Source organism: Denticeps clupeoides, chromosome 2 (genome assembly GCF_900700375.1).
Source record: "Denticeps clupeoides chromosome 2, fDenClu1.1, whole genome shotgun sequence".
Lineage (NCBI taxonomy): Eukaryota > Metazoa > Chordata > Actinopteri > Clupeiformes > Denticipitidae > Denticeps > Denticeps clupeoides.
Window position 1 is genome coordinate 28,369,588 of NC_041708.1, and position 11,420 is coordinate 28,381,007.

The window sequence follows — 11,420 nt, forward strand, 5'->3', positions numbered from 1 at the left end:
CCAACTTTCCGTGTTTATTTCCCCTTTATGTGTGCAGCATGGCTGTGGTCTCTCTCAGAAGGTGATTTCCTCTATGAGGAAATGGAAATTGCATTGTAGGCGCTCAGGCCACTAGTCCCTTTGTACTCGTGAAAATATGCACTACCACATCATATGTGAGGGCCTCAGAATGATTGACATTAAAAACGGGCAAGAGAGGAAAAATACAGCCCCCCGTTGTACGACCGATTTTCCGTCAAGAACAGCCCTGCTGATAGAGTGTCTAAAGATTTCTTAAAGGCCACCATCTTACATTCATTCTGTATTAAAGCTACTTTTTTCCTTTCCTGCAACATCTGCTCTCATTTTGAGAGTGTGTTCTTAAACTGTACGCTGTGCGATATGCTGATTTCGATTACGCTACAAAGCCACACTTCAGAAAAAAAAAAACGAGGTTGCGGAAAAAGTGACAGAAAGCTAAATATGCATGCAGATGAATACAGAGGCTGAATTCCTGGAAACCGACATGCTGCAAAGGAAGAGTGGTATGAAAACACCGTTTCATGCTCCTCTGATGACACACACTACCGGCATCACCTACTGACCTTAGACACTGTGTTATTGTCACCCACGGGCATTAATGAATGGAAAGATGACATGATTAGGAAGCTGTGACGATGGTAAGATGGGCAAGGCAGAAGAAGTAAGAAAATGTCGTAAACCATTAAAATGTTCTGAGCAAAAACTTTTACAAATAGAATTTATACAAATTTAATTTACAAATTGTTTCTTTCCTGATTCTTAATCATGGCCTAATCTGTAAAATAAACTCCGCCAACCGATAACCCGCATAATATGTTACACCTTCAAACCGTGTGTAAATGAACAGCCCGTTCTTGTGACCTGAGGCTGAGTGACTGGTGTAAATGATGGGGACACACAGTGAGAAAGATGAAACGCTGCACTGGGAGCGAACGTGAATGGCGAACACACGATTCGCCACCCTGCTCTACAAGCGTACTCTCTTGGAACATAAACAAACAGAGCGCCACAAAAGAATACCACGCATTTTCCCCGTCACTACTAAAGTAAACACGTTTTGTACTGCACAAGGGAACCGTGCTGCAGCTTCCATTCTGTGTCAAGATTGTATATCGTGTTTTTTTTTTTTTCAAGTCATATTAAACCTTAACTCTATCAGGACTTAACATCATTAATGCCCTTTTTGGAGCGTGGAATTTTGACAGCGTACAACTAATATCACAGTGTACCCCTGCAAGATAGTCCTATAAATAGTGTCAATGCACCATGGTTACACTCCCAGCCATGTCTCAGTTACAGGCCCTGCAACTTTTTATAGGTCAAAAAACTTCCTGTTGCCGTGGATACACAGCAGAAGAATAGTCTGGCCTTTGGACGAGAAACAGGTAGGACTGGTCAGGGCAATTAGAGGAACCATTTGGTTGAATGAGCGCTATCAGAGGGACAGTCAAGGTAATTGGGGGTTAGTTCATTCACTATGCTGGGATTGTTCTGCTCCTTGGCTGCACCTGGTCTGGGCTCGAGTTGGAACAATGAGAGCACATTTATCCTTTTCTCTGCATATCCTGCTGCTTTTATTTTGCTCCGCAGCATCTGATCCAGCTGGTCATAAATGGATAATGAATATAATGTTTTGTTTTTTTGGCTTGTGCTGTTCTGTTTTCATAGGTATTTTTTTTGGTATTCCATAAACACCCCCCCAAAAAAGCTGTTTGTTATTGATAACATGAGCACTGTAAAAGTTACTTAAAAATATGAAACATTTGAAAATATGAAACGCAAGGCAGCCTGACAGGTGATCCCTCTATATCCCCTCTGGTCGGCCCTGCGTGTGCCACGGTGAGGAATGGCCCATCACATGATGACTATGCAATTTGCAAAATTACAAGCTAGCTGAAATCCAGTCTCCAAGAACCTGGGACTCTGCCTGAATAATTAATTATATATTGATGAGGTCTAATAAAAGGATTCTGCTGGCTACCTTTCTAACAATGTTGTCTTGGGCCCAAGTCACCACAGACACGTTTCTTATACATGTGTGCAAGAGCTGATTAAGCAAAAAGCGGGGTAAATGTTTTCCTTTTCCCCCCTACTTTTCACCCCGAACACAGAATTCGAAATATGAGATTGGTTTACTGCAGCATAATTCATCATGAGTGCTCTGTATGCACTAATTACACTTTCATACCCGGGGTGTGTTTTTCATGGATGCCACATGTCTATGTTCACACGTACACAAATGTATATTGTTAGAGATGCTCATAACCATGTTTGGATCATTGCTCTGCGTGTGTTCCAAATATCACAAATGTAAGAAATAAAGTACAGGATGCAAGTGACTAGGAAAATAAAAAGGACATTATGATCAAATTTTCCATTCAATCCACATCTGTTCTAAACTCCGGCTCTACCTGTGACTGCCTTCCACTTAATAAATTGCACCTTTCACAAAAGGAAAAGGTGGTGAATTGAAAAATGTTTAGCTAGCTTGCGGCATGCATCATTTATAAGCTCTCTAAGCTTAAATCAGCTTCTGATGAATAATTAAAATTAATCTCATTATAGGAGATTTCATTATGGGATAATTTAATTAAATGAAAGCCAAAGGACCTCTGAGGTCTGAAAGAGACTTGCGCTCGTGCCTTCAGCTAATGGGCTAAGGACAGTGGAGTGCGGTAATGCACTTGGCCCCATACATTATTTAATGGATCCTTCTAAGTAAGGGGAGATCAATGATAACTTGTCATCTCGTCAGTGTGTTGAAAGCATTCCAGAGGCAGAGTAGCACATCTCCAAAAAAAACTGTGTTCAGGAAAACAAAGAGTGTCGCTGCTTTTGTCATTTCAGAATGTATGAATATTCGGGCTTTGAAACGAAACACCACAGAACTGAATTTTTTTATTATTATTATTATTGGAAAGTGAACACAGACCAGAAAAAAAGGTGCCAGCAACTCGCTGACCACTTTTCACAGCGCTGAAAATTATGAGGGAAGACAACATGAGTACCCCATGCAAAAAAGAGAGCGAAAAAAAATCATGAAATCACAGTCTTTTGGGAGCCATTAGAAACCTTTCTTTGCAGGGAGCCTTCCGTAAGTCTTGTCCTAAGGAGCACTTAAGCAGCCAAAGAATTCCTTAGAGTTACTGATACACATCTCACTTTGCAATGTGCTTTTCACCACTTCGATGGCAAATATAAAGGTGTCCCGCACAGTCATAAAAAAAAAAAATCATAACAAAGCTAGCATTAACACAACAAGGAAAAAGTGCCATTAAAGGTGAATTTCTAAGGGTTGCGAGGAACACACCTCATAGTACAATTTTAGTCTCATTATGTGGCTTTGTTATGTTTATTTTTGCACATATGGCTGCATTTCTATAGAAAAAAATATTATAATATTATAATAAAATAAAGAAAAAAAAAATCTCTCCCCCTTCCCAAACACGTATAAGATTTACATTTTGTGAGAACAACAAAGTAATTTGTTTAGGCGCATAATAAGCTGGAGATGGCACACAATGAAAGAAAGCCTTTTGGTTTTAAAATGAATAAGAATTGATTGTGTCCCAATAAAAAGCGATTTGGCAGAGTGTTAACTGAATTCCCCATAAACGTCTGTAGCAGTCCCTGGTTGCTTTATTGTGCGCTAATGCAATAGAACACACTTAGAAATAAATGCATCTTTCTGATGAGCTCTGAGAGGATTTCCAAAATGGTCTGATGAAATTGTTAAAATTGGATTATGCTGAGCTGCTAATGACTGCTAAAACAAAGGAAAATCTCAAAATAAAATTAGCCTACCCTCTTGTTCTCTAAATAAATCATATGTAAATTACTGTCATTGGAAAAATATGCCTGCCTGGAAGGTAAAGTCCTTATTATCGCAGTAGGTTTGAAACTTCAATAAGGATTCTTCCAGAACAATTAAAACTTATTCCTCTAAAAAAAGGATTAGAAAATGTGGAGGATTACAAAAATATAGTCCATTACTATTTACTCTATCATATTGCATAAATCATGGAAATATGTACTTATTTTACCCCCTACCCCCAGAAAATGTTTTTAGCAAATACATGAACGTTTCAAATTCTTTTTTTATAGCCTGCTGTTTAAACACAACACCCTTAATACACTTATATGACAACTTCACAGTAATTATAAAGCAATTAACCAGGATGAGTGATGTTTGCTATTCAGCTTCAGAGTTGTTCAATGAACAGTGAAGAGTGCGTTGCCTAGCTGCAACCAACGGCCCCTTAAGTGTTCCTGCCATGCAGGTAATTCAGTTATCTGGGTATTGTTCTCACTTCATCCCTGTTTAACCTCACAGACGTTGGTCAGACCTCCCAGACTAGAGTCTGTCACAGTGAACTTGAATCTAAATATTTGATTTACTGATATCATTTAAGGATGTGTGCTCGAATTTATGAATCAGTCAATTACAGTGGTGTAATAATTTAATAACGGACATTAGGGCTTTTTAACCAAAAATGGAGTCTGCTTTGTTTCTCTCAGAAGCAGGGTCTCCATCCCTCTCTGCCAATGGTCAGCATGTGCACCTGAAATAGTGCTGTTGCCAGACTGGCAGCTGCTGTGTATTTCCACACTGTCTTACAACGGTTTAATGTTCTCAAGGAAAGTTCCTGTTTCGGGCCCTTTCTTTAATTAATGAATCCCCATCGACCTATAAAAGAGGTTAACAGTAGTGAAGACGCAGCATTTAATGAAATAGTGCAGTTTATCAGCGGGGGTTCATTTGTACAATTTCAACATCACAGAGGCACTGTGCAATTTTGCACAAAGCAGTGTCGGCCATGGGCTAAATTAGCAGGCCTTAATACAAATGTTTTATCATTTACGTTAGTGAGACATTAATTGGGCTAAGTGTTCTCGAAGGAGCTAAGCAACAGATTACGGTAATTGAAAGTCCATACTGTGATAAAAATAACTGTTCTCATTCCGAGCTAGACCCAGTGGTGCCTTTTGCTGTCTGTTGGCGAGAACTAAATATATTTTCTGCATTCTGAATGGCATTCCAGTCCAAAGCATACGTGCCAGTAGTTAACAGTCTATGAGAATAAATAGCTTTCTCTGCCAAGCATTTTCAAGCCTGAAATGTGTCAGGGATGAGCGCGAGGAAATGATTTAAAAATAAATAAGCTCAGAACATGAATAGTTATATTTCATCCATCCTTTAAGAGCAGACATTAGCCCATGTGCCAATCAAAAAGGGAATCCGCATATAGTGGGAGAGCAATAAACTTTTTCTGGCAGGGCGTTATGATTTTTTTTTCCCCCCAGGATTCTGCACGCCGTGCCAAAATCATGTCACTTGGACCACCTGTTCTTGAAAAACGTCACCACCTTTAAGTAGTTCCGGCTGGCGTCCAAAAAGTGAACTTCTGAACCGCTGGCCTTATTTTCTCATTTGCGCAGTGTGTAGCAACAGCCACTCTGAATTGGCGAGAATAGCCCAAGAGAGCGTATCCCTTACGTAGCCACTGAGGCCGCCGCATGTGCCACACCGAAGGCATCGGATGGTAGTAGCCTAGTGGGTAACACACACGTGCCTATGAACCAGAAGACTACGGAGTCACGGGTTCAAATCACACTTCCTACCATTGTGCCCCTGAGCAAGACACTTAACCCTAAGTTGCTCCAGGGGGGGACTGTCCCTGTAAATACTGATTATAAGTTGCTCTGGATAAGGGCGTCTGATAAATGCCATAAATGTAAATGTAAATGCATCGAGGGCTCTTAGCGACTGTTACTCGTCCGATAAAGAGCTGATGCCAGCCTCAAGGCATGAGGTGAACACGCTAAATGTTGTCCCCGAAGGCCTGCCGGGACAAATCGTGCATTGTCCAAATTCAGGACCTGTCGCTTCTCCCTCAAGAGTGACAGCACGGTCATCCTATGCCATTGTCTTCATTTCAATGTAGGGGCGCAAAAAAAACCCCTAATTATTTCTTGAGGCGAGCTCACCACAATGGTTACAACTTAACAGTAGCTAGCAACAATTGTTCTGACAAAGTTCACGTTGGTCAGCTTTTTAAAATAGAAAGCTGTTGTAATCACCTCTATAGCGGAGGCATTAGCGCTACGTCACGGCCTGCATTAATAAAAGGCCAGAGCCACGGGGATAATAGTGCCGCTCAATAGCTGTAATCTGTCAACTTACAGTGTCTGTCTTCAGCCTGAGGTCACATTGCAGGTGCAAACGTACATTTCCTGGTGGGCGGGAATCAGAAATAGCCGCACGTGCGTAGGAACAATTTTGTTGAAGACTCAAAGGTTGCACCATATTATACCCAGGCAACGGTTTCTGTTACATCATTAACTTTTAAATGAGCTTTATTAGAGGCCCTAAGGGCATTTCGCTGACATTTCATTACTGACGTAAACAAATGCAACTAGTGGTTTTTGTGGTATTGTAAGAAGTCCCCTAGCTAAGACGCATCAGTGCAAATAGGGAAAACATTTATTTTAAATGTACACTTAGCAGTAACTACCTATCGTGTGCACAAATTAGTAATAATATGCACTGTGAAAAAAAAAATCATCCTTGTCCATCTAAAACGGCAAATGGTTTCTGTGCGTCTGAGACAGCTTGTTCGAGCCTCTTCGTGTAATCTGGAGTGGATGTACAGAGTATCATGTGACCAATGCCTCACCCAGCTTGCGTTATCTGCTTTCTGTGCACCGGGACTGACTTCGCTCGCGAGCGCCGTTTGTCCGCAGCTTTGACGTCTCGTTCTGTGTAGGTGAGAATGCCACACAGTACGCCCGGCATTCCCTTGTTTTATGGGCCCAACTCGCAGAGAACCACGGGTTCCAGTTGGGGAGGGCGCTTGATGAAATCACCTCGCACATTGTGGGAGGTGCTGACAGTAGGAATCAGGGCTATGTAAGTTATTCCAGGGGTCTCAGCAGGATAGCAAACGATGTGACCCAAACAAGAAGCCGATAAGCCTCAGACATAAAGGGAAACTAGCCATGCTGTCCCTCAAGCAATATATATTAATCAGGAACCTCTCTGGCTCTGGCAAGGCCACTGAAATAAGCAGAAGGGGGCAGTATATCCCCTATCATTTATAACTACATTATACAGCACATTGATTACTGATTTAAAAGGGTATCATTCGGAAAGGGAACATCGGTAAAATGCACTTCGTTTGCATAATGTAAATGGCACAGAGGGCTGCACAAATTACTTTCCAGGGGGCAAAGTTAAACACCAATTTATGACACCACAGGCTGGAATCACAAACTATTTTTCTTGGGAACGGCGAGTGAACACTACCTTTTTGACACACATGACATAATGGTGGAATGAGCTACGGTCGTGGGGAATTTCTCGGCGTACGCTTTATGCTTCCATTTAAAAACAGCAGCCTTTCACACCAAGTTCAACAGGAAGAGGTCGTAAAAGGAAACGGGCGAGACCTACAGTATTTCATAATTAATAGGTAGCAGTGTGGGAGAGAGGTCCGCGGTGACGTAAAGAGGTCAGCAACGCGCAATACTCGTCAATCTCGCTTTATAAACAATACTTGATAAAGTTTCAAATATGAAATCCAAATAAAGCAGCGGGCGAGTATTTGATAGATGTGTTAAGTAGCCTTGCCAGCTTTGGCTGCTTGAATCACGATGTCCAAACAGGAAACGGTTTCATTTGGTAGCTTAGGTGGTCCCTTGCCCACAGAGAGGCAGCACCTGCAAAGCTGTACAGTAAATTACTCTGCGGCCCTACGCTGCACTAGCTAACGCCTGCGGCCACACTTCCCTCACACAGACCCCAATCTTCGCATTCGCATAGGCAACGGGGCAGCATTTCAAAGACTCCAACTGCTGTTAACGCAACCTAAAGCAGCGCTATGATCGAGCACTTCCCAAGACCTTACCTGACACACAGCAGCTGTAAAAAAAAAAAAATTCTGCACGATGTGCAGAAACGTTACCTGTAATTCAAGATTATCCTTTGCACCGTCATCAAAGCCAGTGCAGAGAAAAGGACAGAGGCTGCCATTTCCTCCACAATGTTCTGCACTGATCACGTACAACCATTTGCATGAAGGCTTATGGCAGAATCTTGATTCACATTACGGTTTTATGCATCAAGATTTCATCTAATTAGGCACATTACCATCACCGCAGAGCAGTAGCGATTCAATGGCAATCAATTGCAGCCAAAACAACAATCGGAAACGTTAAAATACTGCATGCGGATGTATTTGATTGAAGCTGGAATGTGGATTTGGTTGCCATTATCCACTGAATGAAGACAACGCGCGCGTTTCCAAGGCGAAGTTCGCCGGGCAGCAGCGAGAGGGGGATTAGGTCATTTGTCGATACAGTCTAAGGCAAAAAGAAATGATCTTGTTGAAGGGATGTGGTCTGTGTAGAGATGTCATGAGCATAATGGCGAGCTGAGTCATAGGTTATAAAAAGCTGTCATTAGGGATTTCTGCCCACAGCAACCCATGACAGTAGACCAGTGAATTATTTATTGAGGTGGAAACTTAAGTGGCCGATATTCAAGACCGCCTGGTTTTTTTTTTTGGTTTGTTTTTTTTTGTTCTCGTGCATTAATTCTTCAGGTCCGTTAGTTTGATCACAGTTTAGACTAGGGCTTTTTATCCAAAGAATACCATGCTTGAGGCAAAAAGATGCTCACTAACGTCCAGTTACAAGGTTTTTGTTTTTATTGTCTTTTCGATCAGGGCACCTCATTTACTTATTTCTTATCTCTCAATTGCAGACAAAGGTTTAGAAGCTTCTGCACTCTCAAAAAGCAGTTTCTCCTCAGTGTTTTTTTGGCTGGGAAGTCGATGCAAATCAGCCGAAGCGTCCATTCTTCACTTTGTTCTTAGTGTATGAAAATGGTTAAAAATCCCATGGGTCAGTGAAAACGATCCTTTCATTCCAGTCGCCTGCCTTAAGTCAGTCAAAACATTCCAGACTTCAAAAGGAGGCTTTGCCTACTTAAGGCCATTTCGGTGTCCCTGCCTCACTGGCCCAGGAGGGCTTGGTTATTTGGATAAATTAATTTCTGGAGTCTGCCCGGTTTGCGAAAGCACCCCACGTCTGACAGCAAATTAGTCTCACTGAAAACACAGAAACTATGTCCGACCGGAGTAAAGAAAACACCGGGGGTAAGCGGTGCTGTATACGCCATTGTGCTCCTGCACTCGGTCTTCCTTAGTGAAAGTTATGATTATGCATAATATCATTCAGCATCGCAGCCCTAACATAATCGCATTAGAACCACATTTGGGAAGCCAACATCTGGAGCTGTATGAGGCACAAATCGGATCTGAGTCCCAGTGCACCGCACGGTATTATGGGTAGTCACACGGCTGCCGAACTTTCTCTAAACGACTCAGTTTCAGATCAGACCAGTGACAACAATAGATGCTTTAGTAGATTTCTTTGTCCATTCGGCAGCCAAAATTAAATTACCAATTAGCAGGTTAAAGGTGCAATTAGCAAATTTACAGCATCACTTCCTGGGTAAAATGAGCTATCTATAATAACCACCTACAGAACTAAAAAAAAAGAACGATTTTAAAAGGACATGTTTCAAAATGGTCATTTCTTTTCACTCTGAGAATACTTCTCATATATTTCAGGAGACTGTAGATTGTTACAGTAAATTAGCTTGACAGCAAAAAAAAAAAAAAACGAAACACATTACGAAGTAAATAAATTAGTAAATTGAGTATTTACCTACATAAACCATAAAGTCTGTTGCAGGACGGCAACATCTTAATCGTAATCAGAAAGCAAACAAAAGGCGAATTTAGTGTTTAGGCTGCGTGTGGGCCTGTAGGCGAAACGGCACACGGACGTCAGAGGTTAAGCTGCGGAGTCTAGACAGTTTCAGAGGGCGATCAGCTCGACTGCGTTCTCAATGAAATGATACGACCTGAGTAATGAGACCGTCCAGGCCGCGATAACGGATCATTCTGAACGCGGGAGCAGGCTTGCATGTTAACCCCACTACGGCACGAGACGGCATTCGGTGCATGAATGGTAGGAAACCTGTTGAGGGTGAAATAGAAAAAAAAGTGGTAGCCATACGGGTGTGTGTTAGCAAGGATCTCGCGATACGATTATATCATGATATATTGTGATACTGTGCACATTGCGATATTCTACAGATGCCGTGTACAATCTGTGTGGATCACATTACATTAATAATTCAGCCAAAACAATCTATACTCAAAACTAAGAACTGAATTTTGGACTACATTTGTATACAAAAATACCGATATTTTATGTCCCTGTATCGATAAAATATCACAATATATTGCTGTATCAATATTTTCTAACACCCCTAGGTAACCGGCATAAGAGTGAGTCCTGACTTTTAAAGACTATATACATAAAAAAAAACTGTCTGTTTTTGTATGACATAATTTTCTTTCATTAATTTATGTACTGGGAGCTGGAATAAGATAGCAGAATAACAATGATTAGATTTATATTACCTTTGCATAATAAACCAAAAAGGTATAACAGGAAATATATATATATATATATATATATATATATATATATATATATATATATATATATATATATATATATATATTTTTTTTTTTCTCAGAAATGAATCTTTTTTAGTTCAATTACGCGTATAATTGAAATACCCTTGATGGCATGATTTAATGCTCTGGCAGGTAGGAATCTCTAGAGAATAGGGCCCTGTTGCTGCGTAATGGTCATTTCAAACGTATCATTTCAAATTCTCAGCATTTTAATAGGATCCAGTGTGAAATATTTGCTCCGAAAACACTACAAATTTTCCCATAGAAAAAAACAGACTGCGTGGACACTGTCATACTTACTGCCCGCTTGTCTTGCAGCATGTGGGGGGCACTTCCCCCCTAAATATCGTCTTCAGACACATCGGCAGCAGCGGACAAACGAGACAAAAGCGGCTCTCTCGGCTCTTTTTTTCACTCTGTCTCATCCCCGCCCACCAAAAGTTTCATTTCTCAAAAAGAAAGCGGCTCATTTAGCAACTGCGCTAAAGAGCGCAGCAGTGAGCGCGGCAGAGCGGAGCGGAGCGGAGCGGAGCGGAGCGTTCTGGGAAACAGAAGATTCGGTTCGGCTCGGCTCGGCTCGGCTCGGCTCGGCTCGGCTCGGCTCGGCTCGGCTGAGCTCGGAGGGGCTCCCTCTCAGTAGGTAGATGTCCCAGAGAGACATCTTAAGAGACATTTTGAACACAATTCCATGCGCGCATTACTAGTGATTAAACAGGCTTGTTCATTATACATCGTTTGCATATTAGCTAGACTTGACAGGATATACAGTTTGAGATTATTTTCTAAAAATGCAACAACAATTTCTTAAAAAGAAAACCTTTTGTTGAGTTTACACCAGTCCCT

At 41.4% G+C, this 11,420-nt stretch overlaps 1 protein-coding gene across 8 annotated transcripts in view; it reads right to left on the reverse strand.

Moving 5' to 3' along the window:
* The window catches only part of eya1 (EYA transcriptional coactivator and phosphatase 1), a 52,547-nt gene extending 41,449 nt beyond the window's left edge, over positions 1-11,098 (reverse strand). For 2 of the 8 annotated variants that reach the window (XM_028965333.1, XM_028965326.1), the window contains exon 1: positions 10,878-11,097. The gene's annotated coding sequence lies outside the window, so the exon portion shown is untranslated. Of the gene's footprint in view, positions 1-10,877 lie in introns of all 8 variants that reach the window. The other 6 variants (XM_028965369.1, XM_028965322.1, XM_028965372.1 and 3 more) reach the window with 4 other exon arrangements.
* Between the last annotated feature and the right edge of the window lie 322 nt (positions 11,099-11,420).